General features: G+C 47.9%; 1 protein-coding gene across 1 annotated transcript in view; it reads left to right on the top strand.

Moving 5' to 3' along the window:
• The first annotated feature begins 757 nt into the window (after positions 1-757).
• The window catches only part of SATB2 (SATB homeobox 2), a 207,282-nt gene continuing 184,093 nt past the window's right edge, over positions 758-23,946 (top strand). Inside the window, exon 1 of the mRNA XM_084893187.1 lies at positions 758-774. The gene's annotated coding sequence lies outside the window, so the exon portion shown is untranslated. The remainder of the gene's footprint in view (positions 775-23,946) is intronic.

Below are 23,946 nucleotides of genomic sequence, written 5' to 3'. Positions count from 1 at the left end.
TTGCTGAGTATACTTCTCTGTTTATAAGCATGTGTGTGTGTGGAATCTGTGGGCTTTTGGTGTGTGGGTGGACATGTGGTCAAATGATGCGGATGGGTTTGTTTGTTGGGAAGTATAGGGTGTACACAGGAAATTAGGAATTAGAAGCCCTTATGGTTTTACTTTAGCAGAGGTAAGGATAGATTGGAGTGGCTTTCATATTTTTTTTTCATATGAAATCGTTTAAGCTGGCATTATTCTCATAGTACACATCAAAACAGTTTTAAGAAATGAAATTCTCACAAAGAAGTCAAGCTTACAAAGTTAGTGGCATGTTTTTTCATTGGAATTACCTGACCCAGCATATAATAATTATCTTGAACACCAGTCTGAATCATCCTGCCCGTGTAATACCAATAGCTGCACAGCCATCTGCCTACATACGCTCTAACCCTAAGCCAGTGAGTGGGTAACGGGGAGCTCCCGGAAGAGTGCAGCCTGCACGTGGTGCAGAACTGAAAAAGGACACAGCATCCACAGATGGGTTTGCCGACATGGCAAAGATGAGAGGAAATGAGAAGTGTTTATTGCCTCAGGAAATCTCATATATTCATGCTGATGGGAACACATCCATTCAACAAACATTTTGAGAGCCTACCTACTATGTGCCAGATCCTGTTCCGGGTGCCAGAGAAGACTCAGAAGAGCCCCTCCAGGTCTGGGAGGATCGTCATACATGTTGGACATGTCATAGCAGAGGCTGGGCAGACCCCGACTACACCCCCTCAAGGAGAGGTGAGCCCACCCCTCAGGTGACATCTGGGCTGGGTCCTGAAGGATGCATAGGAGTCTCCAAGTAAGGAGGAGGAGGGCATTTCTGGCTGCGAGATCGATGCTGGAGAGGGCTACACAATCCCCGACGTGTGCCCGAGGATGGCACAAAGCTAGGTGGATAGCAAACACTTTCTGGCTCTTACCAAAGAGGTCACAGTCTTTGCTGGCAGACTTTTTTTTTTTCTTTCTTCTTTTTGGCTCATAGAGTGTTTTAAAAATATTTTGAATTAGTTGCCAAGATGTAAAAATTGGAAGATTTCTCATAAAATTCCAGATTTCTGGCTTCTCTTGAAAAAAGAAAAAAAGAAAGATCTGGCAGCACGGGGCCCACGTTCTCACATGGCAACAAATACGGGCTGAGTGCAGCTCCTATGCCTGCTCCTCCGAAAAGGCAGGTGCTTGCCCATTCCCCCATCCCCACCCGCCCCACCTCCTCCCTGCCTGGGGCCCGGTCACCTCGGAACCTGCTACTCACTAGCGGATCATGGTGAGCAAAACAGCCATGATTCTGGTTTGCCTGGTGCACAGAGGAGAGACTTTCTGGACAGGAGTAGGAGGAGGGCCTTGTGCATCTTCCTAAGGAGTTAGGGTTCCATCCTATAGGCCCACAGGGGGCGATTTTATTTCCCCAAAACTAATTCCCTGGTCACAGAGGAAGCAACTCCTCTACACCTTAAGTTCCTTTTTAAAAATATATATATTTTATTGATTTTTTACATAGAAAAAGGGAGAGGGATAGAGAGCTAGAAACATCAATGAGAGAGAAACATCGACCAGTTGCCTCCTGCACACCCCCCACTGGGGATGTGCCAGAACCAATGTACAGGCCCTTGACCAGAATCGAACTGGGACCTTTTAGTCCACAGACCGACGCTCTATCCACTGAGCCAAACCAGTTTCAGATACACTTTAAGTTCTTGAACACCAGTCTGAATCATCCCACCCATTTATTACCCATAGTTGCACAGCCATCTGCCTACATACGCTCTAACCCTAAGCCAGTGAGTGGGTAACAGGGAGCTCCCAGAGTATTCTTAAGACAGTGGGGTGATTAAATCTGACCCTCAGAACTCAGACAGCAGATGGGAAATGACACAGGAAGAGAGTCAAGGGCAAGGCAGCAAGTAGAACGCCATCGCAGCGGCCAAGAGGAACTCAAACTAGGTGATGCTACCCTGCCCACGGCGCTGTCAAAGCCATGGACAAACGTTGAACCATTAAAGCATTTGCCGGAGAGATTCAGAAGGCATTGAATGCGGACAAATGTCAGTGTATGGACTGAAGTGCTGGGATGCAGAAAGAAAGGAGAAACTCTGCAGGGTCACGCGGTGAAGAAATGCCGGCCTAGGAAGTTTTGTAAACATGAAGCCTGGGGCCTGCAGCCTGGCCTCACCGACCAGCCCCCAGGCAGTCCCCCCCACCCGGGTCTGTTCCTGTCAGCTCTAATTCCCAACATACCAGGGCCCAACCCTGCAAGAAGGAATTTACATGTTAGACCATGTTGACCCAATGGCCAACGGAAGTTTCAAAGGGATAGACATTCCTTGTCCTCGCTCTAGATTTCCCTCAAGGAGACAATATATACTCATTAAATTAACTAGTTATTTAGAGGCCAGGATAATTCTGTTCACCTCAGAAGCTCTTTAGGACACAAATAATTAAGTTTAAATCCCAGCAACGTGTGATTAGTGACATTGAGCAACTCTTTATCTGTCTACTGGCCATCTGTAGGTTTTCTTTGGAGAAGTGTCTATTCAGGTCTTTAGTTCATTTTTAATTGGATAGCATCATGTCATCTGCACATAATGACAGTTTTACTTCTCCCTTTCCTTTACTTCTTCTTGTCTGATTGCTGTGGCTAGGACATTCAGTACTATGTTGAATAGGAATGGTGAAGGTAAACATCCCTGTCTTCTTGTCTTTTTATCTATCTTAAGGAAAACAATTTTAGTTTTGCCCATTGAGTTGAGGTTGAGTATAGGTTGTTATATATGGTCTTTAATAAGTTGAAGTATGTTCCCTTTATTTCCACCTTGCTGAAAGTTTTGTGGGGTTTTTTTTTGTTTTTGTTTTTTATCACGAATGGGTGCTAAATTTATCCAATGCTTTTTCTACAGCTATTGATATGACCGTGTGATTTTTATCCTTCATTTTGTTTATGTGTGTACCACATTTACTGATTTGTGGGTATTGTACCAAACTTCCATCCCTGGAAAAGGTCCCACTTGACCCTGGTGTATAATCTTTTTACAGTATTGCTGAATTTGGTTTGCTAGTATTTTATTGAGGATTTTGGCATCTATGTTTATTAGGGATATTGGCATACAATTTTTTTTTTCTTTGTAGTATCTTTATGGAATCAGGATAAGGCTGGCTTATAAAATGAGGTTGGTAGTATTTCTTCCTCTTGGATTTTTTGAAATAGTTTGAGAAAGATAGGTGTTAATTCTTCTCTGAATGTTTGAATCTTTGGTAAAATTCACCTGTGAAGCCACCTGGTCCAGGACTTTTGTTTGTTTGAAGTTCTTTGATTACTGCTTTGATTTTGTTAGTTGTAAATCAGTCTATTAAGATTTTCTGTTTCTTTTTTCTTTTCTTTTTAAAATTCTCACCCAAGGATATGTCATTATTGATTGAGAGAGAAAGAGAGAGGAGGGAAGGGTAGAGAAGGGAAGGGAAGGTGAAGGGGAGGGGAGGGGAGGGAAGGGGAGGAAAGGAAGGGAAGGGAAAGAAAGGAAAGGAAAGGGGAAGGGGGAAGGGAAGGGAAGGGAAGGGAAGGGAAGGGAAGGGAAGGGAAGGGAAGGGAAGGGAAGGGAAGGGAAGGTGAAGGGGAGGGGATGGGAGGGGAGGGGAGGGGAGGGGAGGGGAGGGGAGGGAAGGGAAGGGAAGGTGAAGGTGAAGGGGAGGGGAGGGGAGGGGAGGGGAGGGAAGGGAAGGGAAGGGAAGGGAAGGTGAAGGGGAGGGGAGGGGAGGGGAAGGGAGGGGAGGGGAGGGAAGGGAAAGAAAGGGAAGGGAAGGGAAGGGAAGGGAAGGGAAGGGAAGGGAAGGGAAGGTGAAGGAGAGGGGAGGGAAGGGAAGGGAAGGGAAGGGAAGGGAAGGGAAGGGAAGGGAAGGGAAGGGAAGGGAAGGGAAGGGAAGGGAAGGGAAGGTGAAGGAGAGGGGAGGGGAGGGGAGGGGAGGGAAGGGAAGGGAAGGGAAGGGAAGGGAAGGGAAGGGAAGGGAAGGGAAGGGAAGGTGAAGGAGAGGGGAGGGGAGGGGAGGGGAGGGAAGGGAAGGGAAGGGAAGGGAAGGGAAGGGAAGGGAAGGGAAGGGAAGGGAAGGTGAAGGTGGGGGGAGAGGGAGGAGGAAGGAAGGAAGGGAGGAGGGAAGGGAAGGGAAGGGAGGGGGAGAAAGGAAGGGAAGGGAAGGGAAGGAGGAGGGAAGGGAAGGGAAGGGAAGGGAAGGAAGGAAGGAAGGGAAGGGAAGGAAGGGAAGGGAAGTATTAGGTGTGAGATAGAAACATCAATCAGTTGCCACCTGCAGGCACCGTGATTGGGAACTGAACCCGCAATCTTTTGCTCTATGGACCAATGCTCCAACCAGCTAAGCCACCTGACCAGGGCCCTGCTTACTCTTGATTCAGCTTTGAAAGATTATGTGTTCCTAGGAATTTATCCATTTCTTCCAGATTGTCCAAATTTTTGTTCATAATATTTTATTATAATCCTATATACAATATTTCTGTGGTGTCAGTTGTTACTTCACCTCTTTCATTTCAGATTTTATGTGGGCCCTCTCTCTATTTTTCCTGATTAGTCGGGTTAAAGGTTTATTCATCTTGTTTATCTTGTAAAAGAACCAACTCTTTATTTCATTTATAGCTGCTATGTCTCTTTGTATGCTTACTATCTTTTCAAGTTCTCTTTGAGTTCATCCTCTCTTCTCCTAAGTTACTTGAGCATCCATCCTATAACCATTGTTTTGAACTCTGTCTGGTAGATTGCTTGCCTCCATTTTATTTAGTTGTGTTTTGTGTGTGTGTGTGTGTGTGTGTGTGTTCCCTATAAATTTCTCCTGTTCTTTCACTAGGGGCACATTTGATTCCCAATTATGGCTGCCTTTCTGTACCAGTATTTATTTCTGTGTAGTAGGTATATCAGCGATGTCTCCCAGCCTGGGAATGGTGACCTTATGGAGTTGGTGTCCTGTGGGACTAAGTGGCACCATTTCCCTGATCACCTGAGTGAGAGGCTCTAGGAATTTCTCCTGTGTGAGTTACCTGAGGCCTCCTGTTGTAGCTGATTCTTGATTGCGATTGGCCCCTCCATGGGTGGGACTGACCTTTAGGCTGGCTGACCTCAGCGTACGGATTGTTGTGTGGAGGCTGCCCTCAGGAAGCAGGGTTTGCCCCCGCAGGGCCTGGTGTCTGCGGAGATGCCCCTTGGGGTGAGGTGTCCCTTATGGAGCTGCATGTGCTGTGCCCCAATGTGGTCTGAAGGCTGCCACCAGTGTGTGGGTTCTCGGTCCTCTTGGGAGGGCCTGTGGTACAGGTGAGTATCAGGTTTGGAGCTGCATGGCAATGCACAGTATGTAGCTACCTCTGCTGGGCCTGGGTGTACATGGCAGGGGCCAAGCTGCATACCACGGCTGGCTTCCACCAGCTCTGAGCCCGGGAACAGGCTTTCAAAAGGCCCACGGCTCCTGGAAGCCTGCCACCACCTGCCGCTGCCCCTTTGGCTGTCACTACCACCAGCTCTGAGCCCGGGAACAGGCTTTCAAAAGGCCCACGGCTCCTGGAAGCCTGCCACCACCTGCCGCTGCCCCTTTGGCTGTCACTACAAGAGCCTCTGAGGCTACGAGTTGCCTGAGGTGGGTTCTGAGGGAGTCACCAGGTAGAGATGAACAGTGTCCCTGGGCTGATATGGATTTAAACCTGGTACCCATGCTGGGTCAGAGGCTGCTCAGCAACAGTCTCAGGGTGCACCAAGGCCGGCCACATTTGCTGGGTGCCTGCAGACCTTGGCGGTGGGGCCGGGTCTCAGGAGTTGCCAGGGTGAGACCAGCAGAGTTCATCAGGCTAGAACAGACCAAGGTTTGGCTGTGTGCGGGGAGGGCTCTGCACAGGAACAATGGCATTACCAGGCATGCGTGGGGAAAACGGCCCCCAACTTAGAGCCACACAACCCAGTCTCTCCCTGTTCCCCTCTGCCTCCCAAATCTGCCTGGACATCGTGGAGAGCCTTCCAAGAAAGTGCACCACAGGCCTGGGCTAGCCACAGCCAGCGGACTCCTCAGAGGGTGTGAGCTGGGCAGGGCGGGGCCTTAAGGAGCCAGGAGGGTGGGGATAATGCATTCCCTGGGGTTAATGCCATATGGAAAAGAATGCTGGACCCAGAGAGATATTATCTCTGGGTGGAGTGTGAGATGCACTCAGCACAGGGACATTGGCAGCTGTTCCTCAGCCCTCTCTCCGGAGCCACGCCACCCAGTCTCATCCTGTAGGACTCCAGTCTGCTCTGAGCCACCTTCCCTTCGCCACAGACCAGGGTGAGTGACCAGGAATGAGATTTTGTGTGCTGGCCCTTTAAGAGGGCACCTAGGTTCCTAGCAGATCCCTCATCTCTCCCTGGCAGGGAATCCCTGCTGGTTTCTGGTCAGATGTTACCTGGGCTCCTCTTCCCAGCTCTGGTGCTCCAGCAGGAGAGCTTGGCTTGGGGTTGAGACCCAGGGGGCACTTTGCAGCTGAGATATTCCTTCAGATTCTCAAAAGCTGCGTGAGGGCAAGGAGCCAGCCCTTTTTGCACCTCTGCCCTTTCTGCGAGTGAGTCCCAATGTGGCGTCTTCTGTATATCTATTATCATAAGACTTTGCTCTACTAGCCTTTAGTTAGTTATTCGGGTGGTTGATCTATAATTTAATTGTAATTCCTATTTGGTGAGTTTCACTTCTACCTACTCTGCTGCCATCTTGAATCCTCTCACTGAGGTTTTTATTTGCATTTCCCTGGTGATTAGTCATGGTGAACATCCTTTTATATGTCTGTTGGCCCTCTGTACATCCTCTTTGGAGAAATGTCTGTTCAGGTGTTCTGACCATTTTTTAATCAGATTGGGGTGGTTTTTGTTTTTTGGTCTTAAGTTGTATAAGTTTCTTATGTATTTTCAATATTAACCACGTAACACAGGAGTAGGGAATGCCCAGCCTATGAGCCGTCTAAGGCCCTTTTGGTCTGACCCTGCTAAGGCATTAGGGTGAGTTGATTAAATGTTTGACTGAACATAGCAGGTTGATTTTTAAATTGATAACTGTGCATGGCCCACAAATGATGTTGGGTAAATATCCAAATGGCCCTTGGCAGGAAAAGGGTTTCCCACCCCTTCTTTACAGGTACATTGTTTGCAAATACCTTCTTTCGTTTAGTAGGTAGGTTGTCTTTCGCTTTGTTTCCTTTGCTACGGAAAAACTCTTTAGTTTGATGTGGCATCTAAAAACCCACCCATGGATAAATGTTTAAAGAAGATATATATGTATATGTATATATATATGATGCAATAATATGCAGTCAAGAGAAAGAAGGAAATGCTGCCACTTGTCATGACTTGGATGGACCTTGAGAGCATTGTGTCAAATGAAATAACTCGGACACAGAAAGACAGCTACTGCATTATCTCACTCATATGTAGAATCTGAAAAAACCAAACTCACAGAAACAGAATAGAGGGGTGGTTGCCAGGGTCTGCCGGGCAGAAGAAATGGGGAGATGATGGTCAAAGAATACAGACTTTCAGTTATAAGATGAATTAAGTTCTGGAAAGCTCATGTCACTATGGTTAACAACCCTGTATTGTGGCCAAAACTGATTTGGCTCAGTGGATAGAGCGTCAGCCTGCGGACTGAAAGGTCCCGGGTTTGATTCCGGTCAAAGGCATGTACCTTGGTTGCGGGCACATCCCCAGTAGGGGGTGTACAAGAGGCAGCTGATCGACTATTCTCTCTCATCCATGTTTCTAACTCTCTATCCCTCTCTCTTCCTCTCTGTAAAAAATCAATAAAATATATATATAAAAAAACAACAACAATCCTGTATTGTAGACCCAAAAGTTGTTAAAAGTAAATTTTAAATGTTCTCACTACAAAGAAATGATAATAATTATGTGAGCTGATGGAGGTGTTGACTAACCTTATTGTGGTAGTCATTTTGTCAATTCTCTCTCTCTCTCTCTCTCTCTCTCTCTCTATATATATATATATATATATATATATATAATCTTCATGTTGTACATTTTAAATTTACACAATGTTACATGTTGATTATATCTCAATAAAGCTAGAGAAAAGAATAACTCCATAATAGGAGTTATTCATTATTTGTGTATTCATTGGTATATCATCAGGCATTGGAATTAATATTTTAGTGACACTGGGACTTCTGGTTTAACATAAGGTCAACAATAATAACCTCTGGTTCACAGTCCGTCCCTTCCCCATTTTAAATACCCATGGGACATAGAAAATTATGAAAACTCGCATTGCAAAGGGATGTAACGGAAAAGCTTTGTCCCATGCCAGAATCTTCATGGCATTTCCACAAATAAGAGTGCCGTGGGACTGAATGGGCAGGTACGGTGGGATTTTCACTCTGACCCACTGGACTCAGAATAGCACCTTTGGCTGACGAGCAGACAGAAGAATGCTCTTGCTAATCTCTCCGCAGTTATGCAGAAGCTAGTCCAATCAGAAAGCGAGGCAGGAACTATCTCCCTACAACCAAACTGGTTTCTTGAAAGGGCAGGGCTAAATTTACCTTCTTCTCCACAACAGCACTCTCATTCCACTTCCCCGTGGAGGCCATGAAAGGGCTTCACCAAGGAGAGCAGTGACGGGTGCCTGGCCTCCGAGAGGAACGGCCCTTCAGAGACAGTGTGCGCAGGGCAGGGTCCAGGGGGGTTCCAGGGGCAAGACGTGTCCTCTCCCAGGGGTCGCACACCATGTCTGTTTCTTCAGGGACCACGTGTGGCAGGGCACCCGGCTTTGTCTTCCAGGGGGACGTGCCTGAGCTTTGCTGTCCAGAGGTTGTGTTGGGCCTCGGTCACAGAGACGTGATCCAGAAGTCAGGCTGGCACCTCTGGCGAAGGACACTCACTGTGAATTCCATTGTTCGCATGAATGTGGGGTGTGGCCCTCGGCACTGAGCAAACTTCCACTTTTCAGGCAGGAAGTTCCACAGGCCTACAGGTTGCCTCTCAGGAGCAGGAAACAAAGGCCAAACCTCTCTTAGGGCAAAGTTAGTTTTTTGTGTGTTTTTTGTTTTTTTTTTACTGCAAACTATTGATAATTGGACCTCTTTTGCACTATCAATAAACCACTAAAAAGATTTCTAACTGGTTCATTGATTCTTCTGTTGAAAAAAAAATTTTTTTTTTTGACCACTTACTGAGACCCAGGAACCCTGGGAAGTTGCTGAGTGTCTTGCAAGGCCGGTGGGAAAGAATCAAGGATTTGAGAGGATTTGTGGTTGTGATATAAAATCTTTGTGGACCTTCTGGTTATAGGAGGGCATATTTGAGGCTGTATCTCTACAACACGAAGTAAAGTGGAAAGTGGTTCATTCATTTGGTCACCATAAGCTACATCAGGTGTTACAACCACTCCTCCTTGTCTGTCTATCCAATATCCTCTTTCCTTCTTTCTTCCTTTCCAATGAAGAGTTGAATTTACTGAGGGAAGCAAAGTACTCAGAAAAAAAGAAAAAGAATTTGATTTCCCGAGCTACCCTTTCAACTGGTTTGGCCATGGGGATATAGCAGACTTACTGGCAGAGTTTCTAGGAATGCAATTTTCCTTGTTGAAAAGAGACAGATTCAGCTGGCAGGCCCTGTGCACTGGCCCTGTGCACTCCCCTTTTCCTGTTCAGAGCACAGAGAGGATGGCTATCTTGTAACCATGAGCATCAAACACCATGGAAGAGGGAGCGGTAGACTTGAGAAGGAAACTGAATCTTGGACGATTTCCTTCATGCTTGTGACGCTTTTTCCTGGACATCAAATTTATCTGAGAAACAAAATGTTATTGCTGATCCTCTGTGGGTGGGTTTTTGTTAAATTTAGCCAAATGTACCTTAATTGGATTAATTGGTTTCAAATTTTTTGAGGCGGTGAACATCATCAGCTCATTGTCAGTGTGGCGATGCTAACAAGAACCAAGTATAAAACCTTGACTTGGCTTTGTGTAGTATGTACGGTGGAGACAAAAGCAAGGCCGTGCTGGATTCATCAGCGCTGTGGCTCGGGACCTGTTACTGTCATTGTCTCATCAGCTACAGTTGTAGGAAGCCTAGTGGCTACCGAGAGGCATTGATGATGTGGAATGTGGGCCCATTAAGGAGTCTACACACATAGTCATGGCTCTACATGTTTAGTACAAGCAATTTCACAAAATTCAACAAAAAAGCAAGAAAATCTCAGCATTTGTGAATTAATGCATGGCCCCCCAAGAATGTTTCCACATTTTTTGTTGTTATCAATCACGTTTCTCAAGTTAACCATTGAATATAAAAGGAAAACATTTTTTTTTTTTAAGTTTAAATGATCCATCCCTGGTTCTCTACCCAGCTTTATAAATAAATTCTATTGAAACCACATTTACGATGAGCAATTCTTTAAAAATTTGCTCTTAAAAGCCTTATGCCATTAATATTTTAGTTAATTAAAAATGCATTATGCCTTAATCCTTTGTTAAATGCATAACAGAATAAAACAGCATATAATATTGGAGTTGGAAGTTTCTTTGGAATTAGATGGCTGGGCTTGCAATTGATGGTTTATTAATGTAAACCTAGTGGGGGGCAAGCCAAGGAACATTTCATGTTCTGATGTTTATAAAAGAGATCAAATTTACAAGGGCATTATTTTTTTCCTACTGAATTCCTAAATGTTACTATTAAAAGACATAGAATATGTGTAATACAAACATGTGTATCCCAAGGGACAGTTCAAAAAGATTGCTAAACATGGAAAGTTTATGGAGGAATCCAAAGTCAAATTAATATTCCAGAGTTTGGATACTTACTTGGATTTTGGAAATATTTTTCTCAGATTCAAAAGGAGTTTGGTGTGGGGCCCCATATGGAAAACATGCATAATTTATTTAAAAGACCAAAGCAAAAGGGAATTCACAGTTTGAAATATGGATAATTGTGTGCTATAATTAAAGGACTAGTTTGTTTTTGTTTTAAAATTATTGTCTTCAGAGTTTCCACCCCCACCCCCTAGTGCTATTCAGGGATTCAAAGTTTAGGAAGTATTTTCTTCATAGTCCTGAAATTTTTTACTATATTTTTGTATATGCAACACAATTCAATAAAATATGTTACACCATCTTTTTAATACCATACAACAATGAAAGGTTTTCCATTCCTCCCCTCATTATGACTCTCTACTGTATAGATTATCCTATATAATAAAAGCCTAATATGCTAAGTGTCTGACTGTTCAACCATTTGACCAGTTGCTATGACATGCACTGACCACCAGGGGGCAGATGCTCCAACTGATAGGTAAGCTTACTCCTGGGGTCTGGCAGATTGGGGCTAGATGACACAGGCTGGACACACCCTGGAGCCCTCCCACGGTCCCTCCCTGGCCTCAATCTTGCACCAGTGGGGTTCCTCCATCTGGCCTAAGCCCTCTCGCAATCTGGGAGCCCTTGGGGGGTGTTGGAGAGCCGGTTTCGGCCCGATCCTGCAGGCCCGGCAGAGGGCCCCCACTGGTGCACAAATCCACATATTAGGCTTTTCTTATATAAGATAAAGGGTGAATAATACTAACCCTCCATGTAGGCAGCTAAAGGAAGAACTTGATATTTATATACCCACTGATTCTCATACTAAAAGGACTGAAAATGTTTCCGCTTTTGATTAGCAAATTCTGTTAGATAAGGGAAGACAGATGTTATGAATGTTCATAATGTGTGGTTCAAAATCCATGGGGCAATTTTGGGTTGCTTTCAGTTCCGCAGTCAAACGTTCAATGTTGCAGGGAGAGTTTGGGTAAGAATTTGGTAGTAAAACAAGACTTCCCCATTGAACTCTCATTTCTTGCTGGCTCTTTATTTCTACCATACACGAACTATCCTTTTCTTACCTCCGCAGGGTAGTCCATGAGCAGTATTTTATTGTAATAATGATTCTAACTACATCGTTGATTTGCTACTCACATGGCTACTTTTCATTCTACCAAGAATGGTTTTGTGTTTGTTTTCAAATGAGTCAACTGAGCACAAAGGGTGATGAGGAGGGTAGTGTGAAGGCAGCGTTAACAGGAGAGAAAGGGAGGAGGCGGCACATTGCACGGTCTCTCCTGCTCCTTCTGGTGCCCTCATAGACACAGAAGGGAGCGCACGCACTGTTCCTGGGCACAGCCAGCCTGGGCAAAGGCCGTCCTGTACTCAGACTTCATTTTGGAAGCAGGACAGAGGTGTGTTTCTCATTATGCCACATCGGATTTTTGCATCGGGGAGTATAATTACCCAGCCCAGCCCTCAGACCACTGCAAAAACATCACATGCCTCTCGCACACATTCTTTTCCTTCCAGCTAGCACTCCAGTGCCCACCAAGGGCCCTGCCCACAGTAGGGTTAGCTTAGCATTCTTTTCAAACACAGTTGTAGCATGGCTCTCATCCACAAGACATGTATCATCAGCAGTTCAATCACAGGATTATCCTGACATGACAGATAAGTAGGCCCGTTTAATGTGCGGTAGTCATTATAGTAAGCCCCTGGGTCCGACGCTCCCTGTTTCTAAGCTGCTCTCCGGAAGCCGGGCTGTCAGGAATGTGCCAGCGTCTTTTTCAAGCTTGTCATGAGCCCGCGCTACCAACGAAAAATTGTGGAAGGTTGATTCAGCTTGGAGTTTAGCTTCTGTTTCCTTTCAAGTCTAGAATCGGTGCTAAGGAGAAATGAGTGGCAGACAGTGTCTGCTGCTTCTCTGGCTGAGAGCCAGAGTCCTCCTTCGTCACTGCACGTGGCAACCCTCAATTCCCCCTGCCCATCCCTGCAGCTGGGGTGGCAGTTACTGGGTTTCCTGAGTACAAGCAGCTTCTTGTTGAATGAAGGATTAGGATTAGGGTTAGGGTTAGGGTTAGGGTTAGGGTTAGGGTTAGGGTTAGGGTTAGGGTTCAGGATCCGGTTAGGGGTAGCAGCATGTTGAAGAACCTCCATCAAGAGGACTAGCAGTGGGGGAAGGGAGTCACTAACCCAGGAGGGTTAGTGAGCATATATTCCACTAAAATAATGCAAGGTGATTTTAGGTGGTACATTACCAAACATGTATCCTTTTATTTTTATTTTAAAATATATTTTTATTGATCTCAGAGAGGAAAGGAAAGGGAGAAAGAGATAGAAACATCAAAGATGAGAGAATCATTGATCGGCTGCCTCCTGCACTGGGGATTGAGCCTGCAACCCAGGCATGTGACCTTGACCGGAATCGAACCAGGGACCCTTCAGTCCACAGGCCAGTGCTCTATCTACTGAGCCAAACCAGCCAGGGCCAAATGTGTATCATTTTAATAGCTAACGTGTTTACAGAAATAACACATTTAAATAACATGTACTATGTGCTGACCTTGTGCCTTATATATATTAACTCATTTCATCCTCATAACTCAAAGAAGAGGGCAGTAATGTTACTGTCCCAGTTACAAATGAGGAGACGAAGGCACGGAGAGATCAGGTGACTTGCCCTGGTTGTTGGGGAGGTCACGGGAGAGGCCTGGATCTGAACCTTCACCCCTCTCCCACGTGGGAGACACGCTCTTAGACCCCAGTGGATGCCCGAAACCACTGGTGGTATCAAACCCCATAACTGCCACATTTTTTTTCTGTACACCCAACCTCTGATAAAGTTTGATTTATCCATTAGGCACAGGAAAAGATTAACAGCAACAATAAGAAAACAGTTATAGCCGAAACCAATTTGGCTCAATGGATAGAGAGTCGGCTTGGGGACTGAAGGGTCCCGAGTTCGATTCCAGTCAAGGGCATGTACCTTGGTTGTGGGCATATCCCCAGTAGGGGGTGTGCAAGAGGGAGCTGATTGATGACTCTCTCTCATCGATGTTTCTAACTCTCTATCTTTCTCCCTTCCTCTCTGTACAAAATCAATAAAATATATTTAAAAAGAAAAAAAAAAAGGAAATTGCATTTCATCATCCTCGTAGGAGCGGGCTCCGACGTAACCCGAGGGCCTGCTGTGTTCTATTGGCCAAGCTCGTCACTGAGACAGCTCCGATCTGAAGAGAGGAAACTAGACTCTGCTTTTCAGTGGGAGGAAGAGCAAAAATTTGTAACCACCTTTTATCTAACGGAAGTCCCTTTTATCCAAATAATTTTACCTTTTTAAGTTTAGATTTCATACTTACTATATTTAATTTTTATATATAGGACTGTATCATGCTTTTTTTAAAGCATGCGAGTGTATTTGTTATAAGTTGTGCTGGGTGTTATTTATCTAGGTAGTCTCCCAATTGTCAAGTTCCTTAGATTGTGAGCGGTTTGAACCAAATACCGTATATTTTCTCCTCAGACTTTGTTGGCTTGAGTGCAAGATTTATAGAACTCACAAACTTCGTCGGTGTGAGTGCCTGCCCAGGAGATGTATTGAACTCGGTGTTTTCAGGAGTCTGTCACATACACACCATTCCAGCAGAAACACGCGTGAATGCGTGTGCTTCTCTAAGGGTGCTCACTGGGGGGTCTTCACTGAGTGTTTGAGGACTCCGCTTATACCCAGGCTTTCTTAAGAACCCCAGTCTCTTATTGTACCCCTTGATCCCAACGTAGAAGTACGTTCTTACATCCACAACACTTGTTCTTCAAGCAGAAGCTGCCACAAAGAGGCAGCAGTACTGCGGATCGTATGATGAAGATGGAGGTTGACTTCAAGGTGAAATCGGGAAGTGTTTTTTCCAGATTATTGTTGTTTCTGTTTTAGTAATTTAGCACATTGTCACATATGTGGCATGACAGGGAATTGCATGCAAGGTGAGCTGAAGACATGTAAGGCATTTCAGCTGGCATAATGCCCAGAGGGATGTGGGGGGGGGGGAAGGAGGGAGCAGGCTGATCTGTCATTCAGAGGCTCTGCTGAATTCTTTCCCTTCCTATGTGCATCCTCATCGCCCCCTCCTTAAGTCCTTTTCAAAACAGAGGAACGAACGCTGCAAAGAAACCAAATGCTATTTATAACTGAGGCTAAAATATTGACTTTTCTTTTGGCCACATATTCTGTGGAAATAAACACGCACGCACACACAAGGCTGAACACTCAGAACTTGAGCACCACCCCTGCAGGGTGGGTTGTAGAACCAGATTTCTGACTTAAAGTTCCGGATCAAGATGAAAGCATTCGTAAAATGACTATATGAGACTGACTCAATTAATAGAACTATTGACTGAATTAACAGAACTATGGATATGGAGGCGTTATAGACCAGATTTAAACAGACATTTCTTGATAACCTGATGTCTGTTAAGCACCATAAGAAGGATGTATGACATGGATGACCCTTTTGCTTTGGTTGAAACGGCATCCTGTGCACACAGGTTGCAGATTCAATCTCTGGTGGGGGTGAGGATGTGTACAGAAGGCAACTGATGGATGTTTCTCTCACACATCGCTCTCTCTCTCTCTCTCTCTCTCTCTCTCTTTCTCGTCAGTAAAACATATCCTTAGGTGAGGATTGAAAAAAAAATTAATTTCCTATCACTCAGTTACTTGGGCCTAAACCCTAAACGTCCCTTCGCCTTCTCTCTTTTCCAAGACCTCAGTCACTGCTGTAGAATCTGCCATCCCTAACGTATCTAATCCGGACCCTCCTCAGCTCCTCCAGTCCAAGTCACTGCCCTCTCTCCCTTGGGATACAGCAGGAGCCTCCTACTTGTCCTCTCTTGCTCCCAGGTTTTCAAGGCTGTGAGCAGTGCACGGGGACTGTCAGTGTGTGCCTTCTTTTATAGATGTTTGGAAACCTGTCCCTATCGTGGGTTCCTGCAGGCGGAATTGGTGGATAGTCCTAAATTCATTGTAATGTTGCCATAGGCTGCTGGCTTTTCTATTCTGTTTTATTAGCTGTTTCCAGCTGTTGGTACTGAAACAAGAAATGTAGCCTGAGATTGTAACGTCAGTTCCGTCTTAGGGCCCGTTCTATGGCTCACACCCACCCAGGGACACACACCCCGTCCCTCGGCTGGCTGTGCTATGTCCAGGCCAGGAGCGCTGGGCCGCACACACGGTTCCCGGGCTCCCTGGCGTTCCTGGGGCCTGCCGACAGGCTCGAGCTCAGAAAATAAATGTCCCCTTCAATACAGAAAAGGCAAACCATAACACGGAAGTTAACACGGGTGTATAAAATAATTATAAAATGTAGCCCAGGCTGGTCTCGTTGGCGTTAGATCAGTATTTCGAAGTATTTCGTTATGACCAACCCCAGATTCTGAATTCTTTCCCTGGCCTGCTCTGCTCTCAGGCGGAGAGGCCAGCAGCAGCCCAGGGACTTGTCCCCACTACTTTCTGTTCTGGAAGATTCCTCGGGCCTTCCTGGCTTCCTGCGCTGTGTGCTCCTCCTCCGGAGGGAGGCAGAAAGTGCCCTTCTCCAACAGAGGGCAGTGTTGGGGAGGGATGGCAAACCCTGGGGAAAAGTCTCTTCCTTCCGCCGCCATCTGGGGAGTGGGGGTGGGGGTGGGGGGAAGGCAGCGGGGCCTGGAGGGGACAGTCCACGCCTCAGTGGTTTTGGGGGGGTGCCTCTGGTCGCAGACCCTGTTATGCGGGTGGCGAGTAACAGATGCCTCTCCCTCTGACCTCAGCTTTTACGGGGACTCCCTAGCTCTTTCTCAATGCATTTATTTTCCTCCGGTACTTATTCTTAATGTGGCGATGACATGGCACTTATTCATCATGGTAAAAGTCTCCTATTTCACAGCGCTGGGGGTGGGGGGGCTGGGGTGGGGGTGGGGGAGAAGTCCTTGAGGGTAGGCGGGATCCTGATCAGCATGGCTGTTTCCGTGGGAAAATGCCTGCGGGTCTCCCACGCGGATTCAGAGGACCCTCTGCAGCACAGTGTGTTCCTGGCTGCCCCGGTCACACGGGCCGTGGTGCAGTGGCCAGATGGCTCTGGTTTTCCGAGTTCCCGCTGGGACTTCCTGGACACGGAGGCCCAGGAGGTTTTTGTTCCCGGTCCCTCCGTAATGAGCCGAGCACCAGAAGGGCATTCACAGCGGCCTGGCCATTTGTGTTGCTTCCTTAGGCGGGTGACCGTGCAGGGTGCACAGTGGTTCATGGGATCGGGCGGCCGGTGAGGACCGGAGCGTGAGCTGCAGGACTCAGAATGCAGGCGTCCGCCTGGCTCCGGGCTGCACACCCAGGTTCTCCTGTGGGTGCTGCTGTGTCTTCCTTTGTCCGACAGCCGCCTCTGGGCAGCCCAGCCTGGGCCTTCAGAGATGACAGGGACCTTTCAATTCTAGCAGGTTCCCTCCATGAAAACTGCCAGGCTATGGGAATCTCTGTGCTTATATGGAAGGTCTGGGACCCCCATTCACCCTTCTGAGACAATGAGGCTGAACTGTGGCCTTGGCAGTGTCACCTCCCACACACACCCTCCTCCCCGAGCACCCTGCTCCCCACGCACCCTCCTCCCACCCACACCCTCACCCTCCTCCACACACACCCTCCTCCCCACGCCAGGAAGGCCCGGTAGGATTTCCTCTGGGATAAAGCTGCACAGGAACAGGAGAGCATCGGCGTCTTTGTGTTGGGCTGGGATTGGAGAAACTGCCCAGCTGGGGCGCTGGCCATGCAGAGACGAGGAAGCGCGGTTCTGTTTCCAGTTTCGCCGTCCGGCAGGGTCCGTGGCAGGCACTCACCTGAGAGCCTGGGGACCTGGAAGTGACTCATGCACAAGCTCGCTGTCCTGGACTCACCAGGGCCGCCGTGTCCGTCTCAGCCACCAAACTGAATAGGTCAGTCCCTGCCCCAAGGAGGGAGGGAGCGCCCAGACCTTTGGCTTGGAGGAGCCCTGCAAGGGTGTCCCCCCCCTCCCCCCAGCACATCTGCTGCTCTCTGCCCACAGCTTGACCTGAAATCTCACCTCAATGACAGTGTGGGGTGGGGGTAAGCCACTGTTCCCTTCAAATGCCTATGTTACTAGGGAGAGAGGGAGGAAGCTGCATGGTTCCAGTGTGTGTGTACAGGTGTGCATGTACAGGTGTGCACTTATAGGTGTGCGTGTACAGGTGTGTGTGTGTACAGGTGTGCATGATTAGGTGTAAGTGTACAGGTGTGCATGTATAGGTGTGCATGTATAGGTGTGCCTGCATAGGTGTGAGTGTATAGGTGTGCATGCACAGGTGTGCCTATGTGTGACCTGGGGAATCACTAGGGAGAAGGAAGAATGGGGCCTGGATGTCTCTAATTCCCTCCCAGTCCTAGACACTTCCCATCAGGCTCTCTCACTAGCTGGAAGCCCGGAGACCTGGCTTTGGGGACAGGAAACCACTTGGCACTGGGTGACGTGCTTCAGTGCCACACACTGTCCAATCCGGGAGCCACCAGCCACCTGTGGCTCCTGAGCCTTTGGAATTCAGCTGGGCTCAGTGGAAATGAGGTGTGTAAAATACACACCAGTTTCCAAAGGCTTGGCATTGGAAAAACGTAAAATACCTTATTAGTAATTTTTTAAATAGTAATTACATGTTGAAATGAAAATATGTTAAAATATGGGGCCAAGTAAAATCTATTATTAAAATTCATTCTGCCTGTTCCTTTTAGTTTTTCAAAGAGAACTACTACAGCATTCTAAATGACATGGCTGGCATTATATTTGCTACTGGATAGCACCCTGCTAGTGGCTGGAGCAGGCCCCACCGTGGAGGGGGCTGAAAGCCAGTGCATGGGCAGAGGCGCCACAGGAACGAGAAGGCAAAGGCAGACATGTCTGGAGGAGGAAAGGGCGTGGTGGCTGACACTCCCCGGGTGTCTGGTCGGCAGCCTGGCTAAGCCCACAGGGACTCCCATCTTCCTTGCTGACTGCGGTCACTTTGCATTTGTCGGCTGACTTCCTTCCTGCTGATGGAGCAGGGGGCAGGACTATGGAATAGGATGAGATGCAGCGCCATCTGACTCGAACTAGATTTGGCTTGGGATTTGCTTCTGAGGCCATCCCTGTGCCCTCCGATCCGGGTTCTACCTGTGGAATCCACACGGCAGGTGACTGCAGTGTTTGCTGTGAGCACCATCTCCCAGGCAGGCTTGGGACGCTCACCACACCGTGGATTTCGTGGCCTTGAAGATTTCAGGTTTTACACTTCATTTGTAGGAACTTACTTTATCGTTTTCCTGAAGTGGCTTCGCGGATCGGTGTGTAGACATTGCTCTCAGACCAGGAAGAAGTGGGTTTTGCGTAGTAGTCCACAGTTTTCAATGTCCTTTTCAGCAAATTATCACTTTTCATTGTCACAACATCTTGTGAGGCAGGCGAGGCATGTATAGATTTGTATCCATATGTCCTAGCTAAGAAACAACAACAAAAAATGCTTGTCCTGACCAACATTTGAAAGCTGTGAAGTGACAGAATTAGGGGTGGATCATGGACCAGCTCATGGAAACCTTGGCTCCTGGTCTTTGGTGGCTTCTGCTGGTGTGTGGAGGGTCACTGAGATGGGCCAGGGGAAGAGGGCCCACAGCTTCCAGAATCCAAGGCATTCTGCCCCCTCAAAACCAAGGAAAGTAACTCAGCAGGCCTGGATGTCAGGGTTTGGAAAACTGCCACTTGGGGGTCCAGGGAAAGAGCCTAATTGGAGCTCAGCCTTCCCCGTGGCAGGAATGCCTTTGGAGTCCGTGCCTGGCTCACTCCCCCAGGCGACCTCCCGGGAGCTCTGGGAAAGCCGGCCACTTCCTCCTGGAGAGAGGCTCTGAGCTGCAGGCAGAGCCCAGCAGAGGGTGCTGAGAGCTCACACTGCAGGTGGGCCTGCCAGAGCTGCCAGCGATTCAGAGCCGGACTGGGGAGAGGAGGAACCAAAGAGCTTTCCTCACAGTGGAGTGAGGATGATGATGATGATGATGATGGTGATGATGGTGATGATGGTGGTGGTGGTGATGGCACTGCTGACTATATAGTAGGAGCCAGGATTCACCTGGGGGGTATGGTGTGGTTTGGAAAGGTTAGAGGGTCTGGAGCGAGTCCTCTGTTTCCACCATGGGATTGGGTTCTGGCAGTGAGTAGGGAGATGGCAGCCAACCAAAGAGGGAAATGGGAGGCAGGACCGTTAGGGCCCCCGAGGCCTGGGATACAGTAGCCATCATCTCTGGTCAGTGCCACAGGCTGTTTAGTTCGGCTTGACTGCTCATCTGAGATTTAGTTACCAATCACCATGATCACTGGCATGATACATGCTGGAAAAATAGGTTCAACTCGTTGTGCGGGTCCCAGCAAACCACTGTGCAGCCAAACTTAGAACGAGTCAGGCAATAGACTGCTGGGGTTAAAGGGGACCCCAACAACAATCCTGCCCAGAGCCTTCGTGTTAGAAAGAAGGGGAATGCCGTCCAAAGAGGGGAAACCTCACCAACATCACAGCGCTCATGGTGACCCGGACAGGACGGGAGCCCGAGGAGGCCCCCGGGCTGTGGAGTCCGATCTGGCTTCGAACCTGGGCTCTCACAATCCCTTGTTTTGTGACTCTGGGCAGGTCATTTCACTTTTCTGATCTTGGTTTCCTCATCTGTACAATAAGGGTTTTAGGAAGTATCTACCTCAGCGGTACATAGCGGGACAATAAGGATGCAGCCTTTGCATTGTGGGCATTCCATAAGCGGTGACTGACACTGCTATTAGAACTCAGCTTTTCTGACTTCCTGGCCAGAATTCATGCGGTTTGCGATGCAGCCTCCTTCCACCTCCCTCAGCTATTTTGCATGGCCCTGCGGTTCCCGGCTTATTGGCACTTTCATGGAAAGTTGCGTGGAGAAAGAAGGAAGTTATTTACATGGTTCACTACCTGTAAAGTAGAATAAAACCAGTTGGACTACAGACCCGCTGACAGAAGCACAGGATGGGAGTTTGTTTGCCTTTTATGTGGCTCCAGGGGTGACGGGTAAAGCAGCCTGCCACCCTCAACATGTGAATCTCCTTTCTAGGTTCCGAAGGTCTTTTCCAGCTCTTGTATTTTCTCACGCAGAGAAGTGGGGCCAGGAAGCACATGCCTGGTCCTTTTAAAATTAAGACCAGAAGAAGCACCCACAATTGATCTCATTGAGGTGGCTGAAAGCGGGTCACATGGTCACACCCAGCTGCGAGGAGAAACGCAGGCTTCTGGAGCGGCCATGGGTGCGGCTGTTCTTGTAAGCGCTGATGCTTCTACAGATCCATCCACCCCACATTTCACAGAAAAGAAGTCCATGCCTAGAAAAGTACCTTCTCTGGAAACAGTTTGGTTCTCGGCTTGTGCTTCAGCAGCGACGTAGAGGCAGCACTGCTGCTGGTGGCTGTAGGGAGGTGATAAAGGGTCACTGATGTGAACGGCAGGACAGTGTGTGGGGAGCCAGGAAGCACGGAGAACAGGCGTCTGCTGATGGGAAGGAGAGACGGAAGAGGAGGTGCTGAGCTGCGCAGTGAAACCCATGCACTGCTCTGACCCTACAGGGTGACATTCCCTCCCTGAAGCAGATGCTGCTTTAGCCCAGGGCCACCCGGAGGTCCCTCCACACCTGCTCAGCCTGAGGAAGGCCCTGGAGCTCAGTCCAAGGGTCTCAATCCATGAAGAATATGTTAAAAAGCTGGAATGCCCAGCTGGTGTGGCTCAATGGTTGGGTGTCGACCTAAGAACCAGGAGGTCATGGTTTGATTTCCGGTCAGGGCACATGCCCAGGTTGCAGGCTCCATCCCCAGTGTGGGGCGTGCAGGAGGCAGCCCATCCACGATTGTCTCTCACATTGATGTTTGTAACTCTCTCTCCCTCTGCCTTCCTCTCTGAAATCAATAACAATATATTTTTAAGAAATCTGAAAAAAAAAAAAAAAAACTTTTTAAAAGCTGGAAGACAGTCTCACTCTCAGGTGTATAGTGATTTCTACAACTTCAGCTCCCTCTTAGCCTACTTTGGGGCCACCTAACTGGGGACTCCCACAATGGAGGAAAATGGTTGGAATGGGAAGATCGGGGCTGAAACTCCAGGGGCTGCGGGGACCCCGAGCCACATGGTTCTCAGAGGAAGCCTACTGGTGGCCTCTTCCAGGTTTCAGATTCAACCGTCCCTCCTGCTGCTGGGGTGTCCCTCAGCTGCTGTGACAGGCCTGCCCTGCCGCACTTCTAACCGGCTCCTACCCATTCACCTCTCCTCACAGCTGCCCTGCACATGGCTGCCATGGTTTCCCTTCAAAACCCTCCTCATGCTGAGCCTCTTTCCTGCAGAATTTGCCAAGAGGAGTTTTTTTGTTTGTTTTTTAATATATATTTTATTAATATTTTACAGAGAGGAGAAAGGGAGAAAGATAGAGAGCTAGAAACGTCGATGAGAGAGAAACATCGACCAGCTGCCTCATGCACACCCCTACCGGGGATGTGCCCGCAACCAATGTACACGCCCTTGACCGGAATCGAACCTGGGACCTTTCAGTCTGCAGACCGATGCTCTACCACTGAGCCAAACTGGTTTCAGCAACCCAAGAGGAGTTTTTGGAGTGATTTCCTATTTCTTGTTGTTGTTGCTGGGGCTGGAGTTTTTCTTACAGGAACTTTTAAACTCCTCTCCAATGATCACGTATGATTTTTGTAATAATAAAAAGACTAAATGTATTAAAAGTTGGGAGGGGACAGCTGGGAGCTGGGGTGGCTCTAGCTTCTTCATTCGGTCTGTATCTTTTGGGCAATATGTGAGGCCCCCATCAGTAGTTCTGGTCTGGTGACCAGGCTCCCCGATTCCTCTCCAGGCTGTTCTGGTTTCCTCATGGACCCACCTCCAAGCCCACCCTCCTGCCCACTTCAGGCTTGGTGCTCTTTCTAGATCTAGTTTAAATTTCACCTCCTGCCCCTATCTTACTTCTTAACCGCATACATCACTTCTCTGACATTTCATTTACGTCTGTCCCACATCCCTGTTGCCAACTACTTTCCTGATGAGTGGCTCTGACCTCCCAAATGAAGTCCTGGTTCTTGGTGCATAAGGGCGAGCACTTGTACATGCCTTGCTTTCTCTGCGCGATCGAGCACAGTTCTGAACCCATACTAGGTAAACCATTGGTCGTTATATTCTGAGAACTGTATCACATCTAACTGAATGATTGGACATGTGTCAGAGCCCTGATCACCCTTCCTACAAAATACTTGAAGGAGGATTTCATAGGGACAGTTCTCATGAATACGAAGGGATACGAAAGGAAATAGGGGGACTTGGGGGTCCTAACAAGCTGACTGTGTGGCCTTGGAAAAGGTCCCCTTTGTCCTGACTTGCCAGTCAGCCTCCATGGGACTCCTGTTGGCTGTTCTGGCACCTGCTGGTGAGACTCCCTCTTCTGTCCTCAGCAGATGGGGTGCTTCAGTGTCTATACCAGCTTCCTCCCCACCGTGGTGTCTGTCCATCTCCCTCAGTTCCATCAGCATCAGGGAGAACGCCTTCTCCGGGAAGCAGGCCCCAGATGCCCTCAGTGAGACTGATCACACCTCCTCTCAGCCTGGGTTTCTAAAGAAGCGATGCCGGTGCAGTGACCACTCCAAAGCCTGGACGTGGCTCATTGTACAGTGGCTGTGAGAGCTGTTTGTTTTCCCACCTTCTGAGGGGTCAGGCAGGACGCGATAGCTGATCTTAGATGGTAAATTCTTAGAGGCTGCCTGTGACGTGCTTTTAATGTGCCCGGGGCAGTTCCTGGTCTGAAAACACACGTCAACATGTTTCCTAAACGGTGCCTTTCAACAAGGTCACATGCATGAAATCCCTTTTGGCTGATGACAGAGCCAGATAGAAAGTCTGAGTCCTCTGCTAGGTTCCCTGCTTAAACCCATCTCCCCATCAGCGGTTACTATTTATTTAACCTCTTTAAACTCATCTAGGAAAGTGAAACGTGCATGATAATAGTACCTATCTCACAGTATTGTTTGGAGGATTAAA

Source organism: Pipistrellus hanaki, assembly GCF_964339955.1.
Source record: "Pipistrellus hanaki genome assembly, chromosome: 8".
Lineage (NCBI taxonomy): Eukaryota > Metazoa > Chordata > Mammalia > Chiroptera > Vespertilionidae > Pipistrellus > Pipistrellus hanaki.
Note: the sequence above shows the minus strand (reverse complement) of the source record. Positions and strands in the feature narration are given on the sequence as shown.